Source organism: Neofelis nebulosa, chromosome 1, assembly GCF_028018385.1.
Source record: "Neofelis nebulosa isolate mNeoNeb1 chromosome 1, mNeoNeb1.pri, whole genome shotgun sequence".
In the NCBI taxonomy this organism is placed as follows: domain Eukaryota; kingdom Metazoa; phylum Chordata; class Mammalia; order Carnivora; family Felidae; genus Neofelis; species Neofelis nebulosa.
The window spans coordinates 105,847,883-105,862,332 of NC_080782.1; the positions used below are offsets into that span (position 1 = coordinate 105,847,883).

Here is a 14,450-nt window from a genome sequence, read left to right on the forward strand (position 1 = left end):
TTAAAAGGATCAGGTATCATAAAATGTTTAAAATGGTATTTGTTTTAAAGGAGGAAAAATCTGTTAAAGGCAAGAGACATTCACATTTGCATAATAAAATGTTTTTATAGTTCAATAAACAAAGAATCTTCTGTGTATATTTTGTTATTGCAAGCTACAAATAAGTTGGTTGAACAAAGGTAAATACTTTCTTATCAGCCTTTCCTTCCACACACTCAGAGGACTCCATATCATCTCTGTCACCTCTGCCCTCGACAATGTAGCTGGCAATTCCATCACAAACACCATTGTGAAACAGAGAAACCCAGATCAGCTATTCAACAAAGTACTTCAACTTTTTCTGGAGAGCTTTGATTTATTTGGGGATGCTGGTTACAAATTTCACACATATTCCAGACGATGGGTCCACATCATTCAATTTCTGTCTTTTAATTAATTGACATTATAAATGATTTGCAAGGTAACAACTTGCATTATGGAAGCTCACGCTTTAAGAAAAATGCCTATACAGCACTCTGTAAGATACTTTTAAAGTGAGGCTTAAAATAATTATCTGTGTATAATTCAAACCCTTACTTCTCTTTAATCTTTAAGTCTTTCAGATGAGAAACCATTAGTTCTTTCCCACCATTTACTTAATTGAGATTCAAAACATTCCCTTTTGGAGGGTAGAGTTCAACAGAACTCATTTAGAGGTATAAACTTTGTTCTCCACTTCCTTCATAACTTTGATTATAAAGAACTACCACACAATTGCTAGATGTTTCCTCAACTGATCATCAGAGGAAGCATGGGTCCTTGATATTCCCTTTTTAAAGATATTTTCATTAGTTAAAACTTCAATTCCTTTTTTTAAGCTTATTTATTTATTTTGAGAGAGACTGAAAGTACAAGCAGGGGAGGGCCAGAAAAAGGGAGAGAGAGAGAGGGAGAGAGAGAGAATCCCAAGCAGGCTCCACACTGACAGGGTGGAGCCCAATGCAGGACTGAAACTCACGAACCATGAGATGATGACCTGAGCCAAGACCAAGAGTTGGATGCTCAACCAACTTAACCATCTAGGTCTCCCTAAAACTTTAATTTCTTAAGTCAATGTCCATCAAACTGGGTTCTGGGGATCCCCAGGGGAATACTGAGGAATTTTCTTTTGCTTTTAAAAGGAGCCTTAATGATTTCCAAGCTTAATGATTTCCAAACTAGCAAATTTAACACACCGAACATCTTTGTTATTTGGGGGGCAATAAAGTGGGAAATGTATGTTTTGTGCAGATATTCCAAATTATCTTGAGATTTACATGTACATTTTAATGATGAAATTTCCACAGGTAGAGTCTGGAGGAGGATATCCAAATGCCAACACAAACAAATATTATCAGAGCCTACATCGTTTCGGCAAGCACTGCCTACTGAAGAAGTTACTCCACACTAGAGTATTCAGTGTGAAAATGTATACAAGAAAATTCTATAACAGGTCAAAAACTATGACGACAGTCTCTAAGATAAAAGTCCAAGTTCTTCACTCCCACCCCCCCCCCCGCAAATTTTGCTGTATCAAACACTGTTACACATAATTCAGCCATCACCTGGGGTTCAGGGACACACTTTAGAGAAGTACTAGTTTTGTTCAGCAAGGCATTCAACTTCATTGGGTATTAATGCGCCCACAGACATACACACGGAACAGCAGCTTTAGAAACCAGGGGTAACATAAAGCAAGTATCTAGAGCTCTCTTTGGATATACAAATCGAATAACGAATGTTATTTGCTCACTCAGAGTTTTTTTTCCATAAAATGTTATGGAAGCTTTCCATTCTAAAGGCTCCTCTCCTCAGAGATCTTAGATCTGTCCAAACCTTCATTCTATGTGTTTCCCATTCTCTCCAGCACAGAGTAAACTTCTTATTACATAATCATCAGAAACTTTCATGGGTCTCTCAAATTTGTGTGTGTTTCTGTTCATGTGTATTTTTTTTTTCTCTTCCAAAATGCTAAGAGATTCCGTTTGGTCTCCTGAAAAACTGAATAAATTCTTGGATTGAATCAGATCAAACTGCCAGTTCCAAATGTTGCCTAGAGCTCCAGAACATATCTTTGCTTGGAGAAAGCGTCCTGGGTTATTGGTCAGACTTGCTTTGGGTGTTCAGCTGGTTCCTCGCCTAGCACCTTGGGAAAGGTCGATACTTGTTAGGAGGGGAAAAAGTCCTTTTCAGAACCACCTATTCCTTAAAAAGTGAAGAGTATCATTTATATTCTGAAAACGGGTGACTGGTTCAACTGTTGTAAACCAATTGTACAAAAGGTTTGTACAAAGTGTTATGCTTTGTAGCATGAAGCCGAAACATTTGTCCATCTAAATCTTCTTTGAGCGTCTGTGCTCTGTGATGAGGATAAACAGATGAAATGGATGTATTTTCTCCCCTCTAAGTGCTAAAATGTACTGGAAGAGACAGCTATATAAACAGATAATTACAGTACTATGTCATACGTGCTACAAGGATATGTGAATATAGTGAAGTGGAACCCAAAGAAGCAGAGGATTTGTGTGTGTGTGTGTGTGTGTGTGTGTGTGTGTGTGTGTGTAATTTTTCCCTATTGCTGGCATCTCTTTCAAGAAGCCTCATGAGACAGAGGCAAAACAAACAAGTTCTGAATATGCGTCTGGAGGTAGCACACAGGGGCAAGGGCTTCATTGTTCTGGGATTGAAGACGATGCTGATTACATAAGCATCATTACCTGCCGGTACTGAGCTTTGACTATTTCTAGCACATTGCTAAGAACTGAGGCTTCTCAGTGGCAGTGCCAAGGAAACTGTTGGAGGTTGCCAGTCATTTTAGAGAAACGCCACAGAACACTGCGTGCCAGATGGCTACTGATGAAAGTGATGAAGGTTCCCGCTTGGAAATGAAGTCCAATTCCATATTTGGTCCTTCTTTCCTTCTTTCTCTTTTGAATGCATAAGAGAGTACAAACCCAGCCTTATTCTACTCTTGTCGCACAAAATCCCCATTGTCCTTTCTTCTTTTAAGAATGTGCTGGAGAGATGGAACCAAGTTAAATCCACTTTATCCCAAAGCCTGAGAGGTCCTAGAGCCCTGCCTCTCACTGAGTCAGGCCTTTTCTCTTTTACCTCTTCTTATTCATGACTCCCAGAAACGACTGTCAGTGGAACCCACTCAGGGTTGGCCTGCCAGGGACTCAAGTTTCTGTGAGGTAAGTTTTTCCCATCTCAACATCTCACAGAAGGGAAAAAAAGAAATGCCCAGCTTGAAATGTTTTATAATGGTTCTTCTTGGTAGAAGAAGTTCACCCAGTCTCTGTTGAGGACATTGCCAGCTTTCTTTCTTTCTCTGTGCATAAGAGGACAATTGCTTCTTCATCACTTCTAACATCCTAAGTGGAGGGGTCTCCACTGAGACAGTAATCCTGGTCTATCTCCCCTTGTTTTCTTACTCTACCTCAGGGAAGTGAAGTGGTACTGAGAAAAATAAACTTAGCCTGTTTCTCCCAGCACCTTGCTTCTTTCACATTAGGAGCTAAGTCACCACTGCTTCTCCATGCCAGCACCTGGGTGGGTGAGTCTGCTTAGTCTGCTAAGCATCAGTTAGCCATCTTGCCTAGACACCTACAACCACTGTCCAAACTGTTTTAACAGAGTAGAGGTGACATTTTGGCACTCTATCTGCTAGAAGATTCTTTCAAAGACCCCTGGCAGATAAGAAGTAGTGACGTGAACTCCAAAAAATAGTCTTCACTTTTTCAGAGGTGATTTTCATTTGACAGAAAGCACTGTGTTACTTTCTGTTCTTTGCCCTTGAAGTATAGAAGGCCTTACTAGGAGAAAGGGAAATGGCAGCAGATTTCTCAATCCACCATGAGGATTGATAAGAAAGCCCTAAGATAGAGCAGATCAAGTTGGGAAAACTCTACTTTTTGATGGCCTTCACTTGACTCTTGTCCTTAAAGATAGGTAAAAAGCATTCTGACATTCAGACATTCTGAGTTCACAACTGTCTTGGGCCTTCTCCTTCCTTCTACCTGCCATGTTCCCATAACTGTAACTCCAAAAATCCTTCCTAAGCTTCCCAAGAAGTGTGCTCTGGTCTCTGACAGCCAGAATGAGTTACTCTTTAGTTTTCCACTGTGCCTTGTATAAAGGCATTTGAATGAATGAATGAATGAATGAATGAGTAATGATAAAAGAAATGGACTCTCCCTTGCTTACCCATCTGTAAAAGATGGAAACTTCTCTGCTCCTCCTCAGGATTACTTTTCTGCCCTAATGAAATGCCTCTGGGGCAGCTGGAGCCCAGAAACTACTCATTTGATAACCTAATAAAAAGTGTGAAGAACATGAAACTTGATTTTCATCACACTGGACTTTGTTCTGCAATGCCTTGGACATTGGGGTTAGCATAAGGTCTGTCATATTTAGGTTTCAAGTATTTTCAATGGAGCCAGACAGCTGGACCGCCCAGCCTGAGACCAGGTCTCTACCGGCACAGGATGGTGAGGGAGAGGGCAGTGTTCCAGGCAATTTGGAGGAAGAGAGACTGAGCTTGGCTAGAAAAGACCTGAGAAAAGCAATTTTGATGCCTGGATAATCGCCCCCGTTGCTTGCAAAGCATGCTAGTGGAAACCTGTCCCAGGGGGTTCCAAGCTTAGAAAGTAAAATGATTGAAGCTCGATCCAGAATGAGGGTAGTGAGGCAATTAAGCAAGGGGAACAAGTGGGGCCTTTGCCTGGAGCAACTTCTGTCCCATCAATTGAGAGAATTTACTTGCCCTCAAAGGAAGGTTATTTCAGCACCTGGCACCAGAATTCTCAATATATGAGCTCTACAGTCTCCTTTGATCTGCACTTACTAGTTCCTGGATTATCAGGCAGTAACTAAGGGAAAGAACATGTTGTCTAGCTGCACTTGGCCCATGGGCTGTGATCAGCAATGAGGGCTGCAGATACCACGTAGTTAGCCTGCTTCATGTATAGGCTTACTCATCAGGGCCCCCTTCCAAAGAGTCAACTGAAGAGATTTTAGTCACCTGAAGTTCAGACTACCTCTATACCTATGCTGTGCATTACTTTTAGCTTCCCGCATCTTTCATCTCCTGGCCCCCAGGACAAGATGCCACCCAAAGCATCAAGGTACTATTTTTTTTTTGTTTTGTTTTGTTAGAAGGGGAGAGATTGAGGGTTCCGGCAGTCCTAAATTCAAATCTCTTGTGTGACTCAGAAAAAGTCACTTCATTTCTCAATTTCCTCACCTGAAAAAATGGAAATAGGAAGGCGTAATGTCATAGGTTTGTTATAAGGGCCAAATGAAACATTATCTATCAAGGACCACATCAGCATACTATATGACTGGCATATAGTAAGTGCAGAATAAGTGATCACTCTCTTCCCCGACCTCTCCCCTAGGCAGGACCTAGAGAGCCATTATAGACCAATGGTCCCCGTTCTGGTGGCATGCTCAAGAGAGCCAATTGCTTAATTCCAGGAATTTTGTGAGCCAGATGATGCATGTTGGGAGCTTAACAACAGCCACAGTGGGAGTATTCACAGTGCAGAAATAGGTAGATGCTGTAAATCAGGCTTTCCATCCACCTAGCCAGATATCTGGTTTGTCAACATACTACCAGTGGTTGTCAAGGTATGATCCTAAAACATCAGCAACCACATTACCTGGAATCTTTTGGACATGCAAATTATCCAGTCACACCTCAATCCTAATAAAACCCAAACTCTGGGTGTGGGGCAAAGAAATGTGCTTTAATAACCCCTTCTAGGGACAGTTGTATGTGGCATGTTAAATAACTCGCAGGCAGGTCAGTGTGGCTGGAGCCAAGTAAGCCACGCAGAGAGTGGTAAGAGGACAGTGGTAGTGAGGGCTACAGAACACTTTAAAGATCTTTACTTGCGTACCAGTGATAAGGAAACAACCAGAAAGTTCCAAGCAGAAGAACACATCTTTTAAATCTCACTTTAAAGGACTGTTCTGATTGCTATGTTGAGAACAGACAGTAGGTAGGTACCAGGGTAGTAAGAGAAGACAGTAGCTGGTAAGAGAACAGGATGATAGAAATATACACGTTAAGAGGTGGTGGGCTTTCAGATATATTTTGGAGCCAGAGCCAATAGGGTTTGTTGTTGAAAGTTTAGATGTAGAAAGTAAGAAAAAGAGAGGAGTCAAGAATGACTCAAAAATTCTTTAGCCTGAGTCGCTGGAAAGACAGATTTTCACTGAGATAGAAAAAGAACAAATGAGCTGATGAAAAGCAGCAGGTTGGAGATGAAGAGATCAGTCCATTTTGGACATGATGAGTTTGGGATTCTATTAGACATCAAGAGGAAATGTCAAAGAGGCCATTAGAACTCATTTGTAGCTTGGGGGAGGAGTTGGGCTGAAGACAGCTTTGGAAGTCATCAGCTTCCAGACAGTACTTGCTGAGTTGGTGTAAAATAGTGAATGCAGATGGAAGAAGTGGGTCCTGACCTTAGGAAGTGTAGAGTCTGGATGATGTGAGGGAAGCAGCAAAGGACACAGAGAAAAAAGAGTCAGTGAATATTATTAGTTCAATACAAATTATGGATGCCTTCAGAGAGATGAAGTAATACACTGCAGGGGTGCCTGGGTGGCTGAGTCAGTTGGGCGTCCAACTTAGGCTCAGGTCATGATCTTGTGGTTCGTGGGTTTGAGCCCCACATCGGGCTCTGTGCTGACAGCTCACAGCCCTGCAGCCTGCTTCAGATTCTGTGTCTTCCTCTCTCTACCCTTACCCTACTCATGCTCTGTCTGTCTCTCTCTCTAAAAAATAAACATTAAGAAAGAAAGAAAGAAAGAAAGAAAGAAAGAAAGAAAGAAAGGGAAAAAGAGAGAAAGAAAGAAAGAGAAAGAAAGAAAAAAAGAAAGAGAAAGAAATAAAAAAGAGAAAGAAAGAAAAGAAAGAAAGAAAGAAAGAGAGAGAAGGAGAGAAAGAAAGAGGAAAGAAAGAAAGAAAGAAAGAAAGAAAGAAAGAAAGAAAGAAAGAAAGAAAGAAAAAAGAAAAAGAAAGAGAAAGAAAGAAAGAAAGAAAGAAAAAAGAGAAAGAAAGAAAGAAAGAAAGAAAGAAAGAAAGAAAGAAAGAAAGAAAGAAAAAAGAGAAAGAAAGAAAAAAGAGAAAGAAAGAAAGAAAGAAAGAAAGAAAGAAAGAAAGAAAGAAAGAAAAAGAAAGAGAAAGAAAGAAAGACAAGACTGCAAGTAGCTGTACAACTTCAGTTGATAGTCCTTTCTTAGCCATCAGTGAGTAACAAAGTCTTTACTTACAGCCTTCTAAGTTCAGGCAGTGTTGAGTTGCATGTGAAGGGTGGCCCACTAAGCTCACCTTCTCTTCCTTCACCCACTAAGATCCTTCAGGACTTGCTTCTCCCTAGGGAGTAGAAGCGTTGTTACCACAAGCTAACCACAGCTCCAACCAGTTCAACACACCAGTCTGAAATCACACCTGCGTTTGTGAATGTTTTTGCTTTATCAAAAGGAACATGTAATCATCTTAAAAATGTAATTCTTCGTCTTTAAAATAAGCTGGAACAGTCAAACCTTCTTGATCTCACAGCGCTTTTACAAGGACAGTTTAATCAATTACCTTTAAGCTTTTAAAAGTCTCTGAGTCATTTGAGCAAGTGGGGAAAAAAAGACAAAACATCAGTATCTCACTGGAAAAATACTGTGGTTAATGGTACTGAAACAAAAATAACACTCAGATAAAGGCACCGTGTTCCCCAAACCAAGCGTATGCCTCATCTTTTTCTAAAGAAATCTTTCTGCACTGGGGACTTCATGCGTCGTAAATGTTTGCAACCTGCACGATATGCCCTTGGACTGGCTCCTCTCTCTGATCATTTGTTTCTTCCCAGCTAAAATGAGGATAATGATACCTATGCAATAATGTGTGTGTGGGAGGCACCTAACACAATGCTGGATACTCAAGGCTCCCTTTCCATTGTCCTGGAAACAAACATGGCCCCAAGTAGCTGTAATGACCACTTCATACTTTCAAGAACCGCGGTTGACAGTGCTTGCAAGAGAAGATGTACTTGGGAGGGTTTTCACCCAAGCGGAATATTCTGACTCAGTTGTTTATTTGCAGAGAATATTAGGGACACAGCCTCATCAAAACTCCTATGGACAAAATGTAGAAATGACTTTTTAAAAAATTACAAAGTAACATGCAAAGCAGCTATCATTGACCTTCTATCCCATCCATGACTTTCACCATGACTCTGAAGCTCTTCCTCAAGAGATGGATTAAGGATAGCTATTTCCCACATTATTTGAGTTTTTCTAAACTGAAAATTTAGTGCTTAGCTTTGTAACCTAGTCCATACGTACAGGTCAAAAAGTATTATACATTTGTGCAAACCTATATGAACGCACGACACCAAGAGTGAACCCTCATGTAAACCATGGACTTTGGGTGAAAATTGGTGCCAGTGTTCATCAGTTATAACAAATATATCACGCTGTAGGGGACGCTGATAGTGGGGGAGGCTGTTGGATGTGTGAGGCAGGGTACATGTGAGAAACCTCCGTACCTTCCTCTTAATTTTGCTGTGAACCTAAAACTGAGCTAACAAATAAAATCCACCTAAAGATTTTAAAAGCAAAACAAATTATATTCAAAAAACATTATTTAAAAAAAAAGTCACCTTGAAGAAACATGTACCCATCTTTGTGGTCAGTAGGAGGCTCAATCATAGAAGGAAAGAGTTCACAAATATGGAGCCAAACTTAAGGAAGCTGTCTTGCTCAAGGTAGAAAGCCAATGAAATAATATCCCCAGGCATGAAGGTCTGAGAGGAGCTGACTGAGCCTCCCATACACAGATAAAACTTGGTATGTGAATCACGTTAAATGCAGTTTCTCCAAGTAGCCAACTCCCCCACGTGTTAGACTTCCCCAAGGAAAACCTTCCATCTTACTTTACACTACCTCCTTCTAGAAACTTCATTAAAAATAAATAACCTAGAAAACAACAAGCAATAGGGCAATTATGGTCACTGTCTTCTGTGAGAACATATCCAAGGCAACCCTCATTTTACCAGCTCTGAAGGAAATTCAGTTGTTTCTTGAACACCCTCCTGTTCCTGAAGCTCTCCTACCTTAGCTTCTGTGACAATGTTCTTCTGGAGCTCCCCCTGCTTTTCTGAAAGGTCCTTTTCTGTTTCCCCAGTGAGTTCCTCTGCCTCCACCTGCCTCTAAAAGGTGAGGGCTATTCTGCTTTTCTCATGCTACACATGCTCACTCTTGGATTCCCTTTCTAGGCACAAAGAGGCACCTGGGTACCACATCTGTCTGTGCTGGGGTTTCAGGAGATAGTGCTGGACCCTGGGACCAGAAAGACCTGGCTTGAAACTTTGAAGCAAAGGGGTAGCAGAGTTGAATGGGGGACCTGTGCCTGCACTACCAGCTATAAAGAAAATTAAGAGCCAATTTTTCTGTTGTTGTGACTTCATTTACCACTTCTTTGGTGAGGAATCCTCAGACCTCTATCTCCAGCACAATATTTCTCACAAGCTTTACAACCTTGTATCTCCACCTGAATATCCTTCAGGGAACTCCAACCAAAAATGTCTAAAATCACATTATTCACCTTCTAATTTCAAATCAACTTCTCATTGTTTTGGGGTGTTTTTTTTTGCACTTTTTTGGGGACCACCATTTACCTAGTTATCCAAGGTAGAAACCTATTCCCAATCTCCCCCACTCTCATTCCCTAAATCCAATCAGAAATCTTATAAATGCTACATCCAAAATGTTTTGTGGGTCCATCACATCTTTCCAACACCAAGTAAAAGCAGCATGAAGTTCTATAAGCTGTGCTGATCTGGCCCCAGGCCAGCTCTAGTGATTAAATCCAGGATACAGAGGACCTGACGGTGTCCTTTAAGGAGAGCTCAACGGACACATCACCCTTCTGGCTGCACACATTTTTTTCTTTCAGTCATTAGTTTCTACCCCTGTAGTAAATTGCCAGGCAGTTTTAATTTTCCCTGACATCTTGTATTCTTCTTACCCTCCCAATTTCCCTTTTGGCATGTAATCGTCTCTTGAGAATTCTAGGATTCGGGTCTTTGCTAGGCCAATGCCATCATCATCTATGAGCTATGGTGAAGGGGTCTCCTGAGAAGCAAAATGATACTGCAGCTCCAGGACTATGACAAGTTGTACTTGCAGAGGTTTCCAACACCAAGGGCAGATATGGCCTTGGGCCCTCTGTCTCTTGGGAGGACAGGACCACAGAAGAGATGTGCATATAAACTAGGGCAAACACTGGAACAGGTTATTAGGCATTTCCTAATTTGATTAAGGAAGGACCTAGGAATCCAGTTTCCATCTGAGTTCTCCAAAGAAATAAAAAGATGTCGAATTTAAGGATAGTCAGGGGTTGGGAAAAAGGAAGGCTACAGCGTAAGTACATCTCCATCCCAATCAACAGAAATAAAATCTAGAAAGAATTGTCAACTCTCATGAAGCTGAGGCATAATCTCATGAATTATTCTATGTATTTTTAATGAGAATCTACTCTGGCTAGGCAATAGGATAGATGGATAGAGCTGCAAATAAGATAACCATGATTGCTGTCATCAACAGGTTTACAGCATAAAGGTAGCTAAAAATAAGGAAACAAACACAAAGCACTGTCATTAGAAATGTAATAAGTGAGATGTAGGAGAAGTGAGAAGGAGATTATATGTGGACATATAAAATGGGTACAGAAATGGATTTAGGAGAGAATGCAGAAAATCTTGCTAAAGGAAATGATCTCTAAGTTGAAACCAGAACGTGGTTAACAGTTAAACAGTTAATCATGGTGCAGCAAGAGGAATATGGAGGGGATGAAAGGCTCTGGAAGAAGGAAACAGTATGAGCAAAGGCCCAGAGATGAGAAACAGCTTGGTTCAGCCTCCAAAAGAAATTCAAACTGGCTGGTGTAAAATTCAGACACAACAAAATGAGACAGGAGACCAGACAAACAAGGTTTGGGCTTTGATGTCTCTTATTAGCCACATGAAGAAATTTCGACTTTGTCATGTTTTGTGTCAGAGAAATAACCCTCTTCAGTGGGGAGAATGGATTACAGTGGAGAAGGGTTATTTATTAGGAGGTTTACTACAGAAATTTGGAGGAGAAATCATGATGACTTCCATTAGGGGAATAACAACAAGGATGTAAGTGAGTCACTATGTTTAAAAGATATTTAGGAGCTGAAATCTAAGAATTGATGAGAACATGTGAAAGCTGAAAAGAGAAATGAAGGGTGACTCCAAACATCTGTGCTTAGCAATTTGTCGGGAGGGAATCATATCTGCTACGATAGGAAACTAGAGAGAAAAGAAAATTTAGGGAATGAGAAGAAGAAGAAGAAGAAGAAGAAGAAGAAGAAGAAGAAGAAGAAGAAGAAGAAGAAGAAGCAGAAGCAGAGTTTTTGATGTGCTAACTTGCACATTGGGCAGGACATTCTTGTGGAAGTGTGCAGTAGACACGTAAGTATGGATGTCAGGAAAGACAAGTGGACAAAAGGTAAACATGGGTCAATCGATAGCACATGACAGTGCATGGGAGAGGACACCTACCATGGAGAAGGGGAGGGCTGAGACTCTGACCCCTTAAACGGGGCTAGGAGTGGGCCTTGCCAAGGGGACTGAGGAGATGCCTTCAGAGGAAGAAGGGGAGTGCTGCGGTCTAGAGAGCACAACCTCTCAGAAGGAGGGAATTTTCAACAAGACACTTGAATTTTCAAAATCCAGAATCTATATGTGCTGAGAGGTGAGGATGTTCAACATAAATCACATGACAAGAGTGGGTTGAAGAACAGTATGCGAGGCATAATCTCCTTGGGTGTGGGTTTTTGTTTTTTTTTTTGCATATTGAATTGAATATTTCTGCAAGAACAAACAAGAAACTATCAAAAAGAGGTCCTTAAGAAAGTGATCCTGGGGGTGCCTGGGTGGCTCAGTCGGGTGGGCGTCTGACTTCAGCTCAGGTCATGATCTCACGGTCCGTGGGTTCGAGCCCCACATTGGGCTCTGTGCTGACAGCTCAGAGCCTGGAGCCTGCTTCAGATTCTGTGTCTCCCTCTCTCTCTGCCCCTCCCCTACTCATGCTCTGTCTCTCTCTGACTCAAAAGAAATAAAAACATTTAAAAAAAAAAAGAAAGAAAGTGATCCTGGAGAGTCACAGACAGCAGGAGGTGACTGAATCACCACTCTGATGGAACAGTGCACCTCGAGTATGTCTTGTAAGTAAGTTCAAGTCAGTTGAAAAGGGTGAGCGTGGCTGATGGTATCAATGGGGCAGAGAAAGTAAAATCAAAATGTAAGCCATTCATTAGCTTTGCAACAAGGAGATCATTAGTGAGTTGGTGGGAGTCTTCTTAGTGAAATGATTGAAATACATTTACAGATGGTGGCCTTAAAATGGGAGAAGAAGAGGAGAAAATCTGTGTAGATAATTCAATCTAGAAGACTGGTTATAAGAGAAAGGAAGAAATATGGCAGTTAACAAGTAGGGACTGGGGGTCAGGAAGGGGGATTTTACTATGGAGAGTTGAGAATCCCGTGATACCTTGAAACTCACTTCAATCTGAAGGGAGCTTCCGCAGAAGCAGAAAGGGGTGCAAACACTGAAGACAGACAACTCAGAGGAGTCAGAAGGGGTGGGACTTGGAGAAAAGGTACAGGAGGTAAGCCTGGACAGTAGGAGAGGCATCTCTCTCACTGCAAAGAACATGAAAAGCAAAGCGTGAAGACAACACAGTTAAGTCTGTCAGGTTACCAACATTCATATGCACCAGTGTCCTATGCTCCAGAAATTTTTCTGGGCCCAAGAAAAATATAATAAAATTCTACACTGCAGGCCTATAACAGAGGAATTTGGAGTTTCAATATTAATATCTACAATAAAAACATCCTCTCCTTATGTTTGTGGAAGATCTTATATACAATTAGTGCTTTGGAAGGGGTTGTCATTTGTATGTAGGTAAGTTGTATGAATTGTAAACTTTATTTACACCCAAGAAATCATGCAATATGCCAATATTAAATTATTTTACGAGTAATAATATGAGTCTATGTCTTGTTTGTCTTTATGTACTTGTATTCAGCACAGGACCCAGCAAAGTGTCACTGCTCAATTAAGGTTTAATAAACAAATGAAGTGTAATTCTGAAAAAAAGTTGGTGCTTTATTCTGACCTGTACCACCACCAAAATTTTTTGAATGTATCTGTATACATATATAAACTGCCATGCAGACTTTATTACTGAAAGCCTATAAAGAAGCAAATGTGAGACACCTGGGTGGCTTACTCGGTTAAGCGTCCGACTTCTGCTCAGGTCACGCGTGATCTCACAGTTCGTGAGTTTGAGCCCTGCGTCGGGCTCTGTGCTGATAACTCAGAGCCCAGAGCCTGCTTCACATTCGTGTCTCCCTCTTTCGCTGCCCCTGCCCTGCTCAAGCTGTCTCTCTCTCTCAAAAATAAATAAACATTAAAAAAATTTTTTAATAAAAATAAACATAAAGAAGCAATTGCAAGGGTGCTTTGGGAAATGGAAAAAAGAAGTGACTGCAAAAGCTTTTAGCGCAACTGGCCTGAGTATATTTAACTCCATCTTGCTCACTTCGGTGTTAGTCATGACTTCAAAATAATGGCACAACTTAATGCTTTTTCACACCTCAAAAGAAGGTTACACCCCTCATGCCAGCCTGCAGTGCACAATTATAGGAGAGAAACCACAGGGAGTAACCAGTTGCTAACAAGCAAGCCCCAGAACATCCGAGGATCTGTACCAATATATTCACTCCCCAGAGCTGCCCAGTGCAAATTCAATCAGACCTTTCATTTATGCATCCTGATGGCAGACTGCTCCGAAGAACCAGACTGCTCCAAGGATTGCAGCGATGAAGTTTTGTACGTCGAAATAACTGGCTCCATTATTTTTTTTTCTCCTCCTTGGCTACAATTAGAAGTCATTACCATCTGAGGGCTATTTACCAGTCTGTACAAAAGGAGTTAAATTGTTGAGCTAACAGATTGGAAATATGTCCACGTAACACAATTTGCTCTCCCCACTGGCGCACATAATGGCAGCCTAGAAAAAGGGCCAGGAAGGTAAAACACATCACAGCCACTTAGCAGCATCCCAGGTGGGCCAGCTCTGACAGGGTTACGGCAGACTGACCAGAAAGCCATTACTGATCTGAGCTCTCTGATTTTACTCAACAGGAAGACCTTTTGGAAGTAGTAGATTTATTTTTTAAGTAAATTGAAAGGCTGGCCCTCTACACAGAGCAGTCCCCATCTCAATTATAGAGATGGCCACACACTAAGACTGGCGCCGTTCGGTGGAGACATCCCTTCTGAAACCCCAGGTGCTTCATTTTGCTCTCCTTCTCACTGCACACGCCAGCACT

At 41.3% G+C, this 14,450-nt stretch overlaps 1 long non-coding RNA gene across 2 annotated transcripts in view; it reads right to left on the bottom strand.

The window, feature by feature from the left end:
* LOC131512264 (uncharacterized) overlaps positions 1–14,450 on the bottom strand; it is a 258,516-nt gene that overhangs the window by 154,628 nt on the left and 89,438 nt on the right. For both annotated transcript variants that reach the window (XR_009262057.1, XR_009262055.1), the window contains exon 4: positions 7,303–7,405. This is a non-coding gene — a long non-coding RNA (uncharacterized LOC131512264). The remainder of the gene's footprint in view (positions 1–7,302; positions 7,406–14,450) is intronic.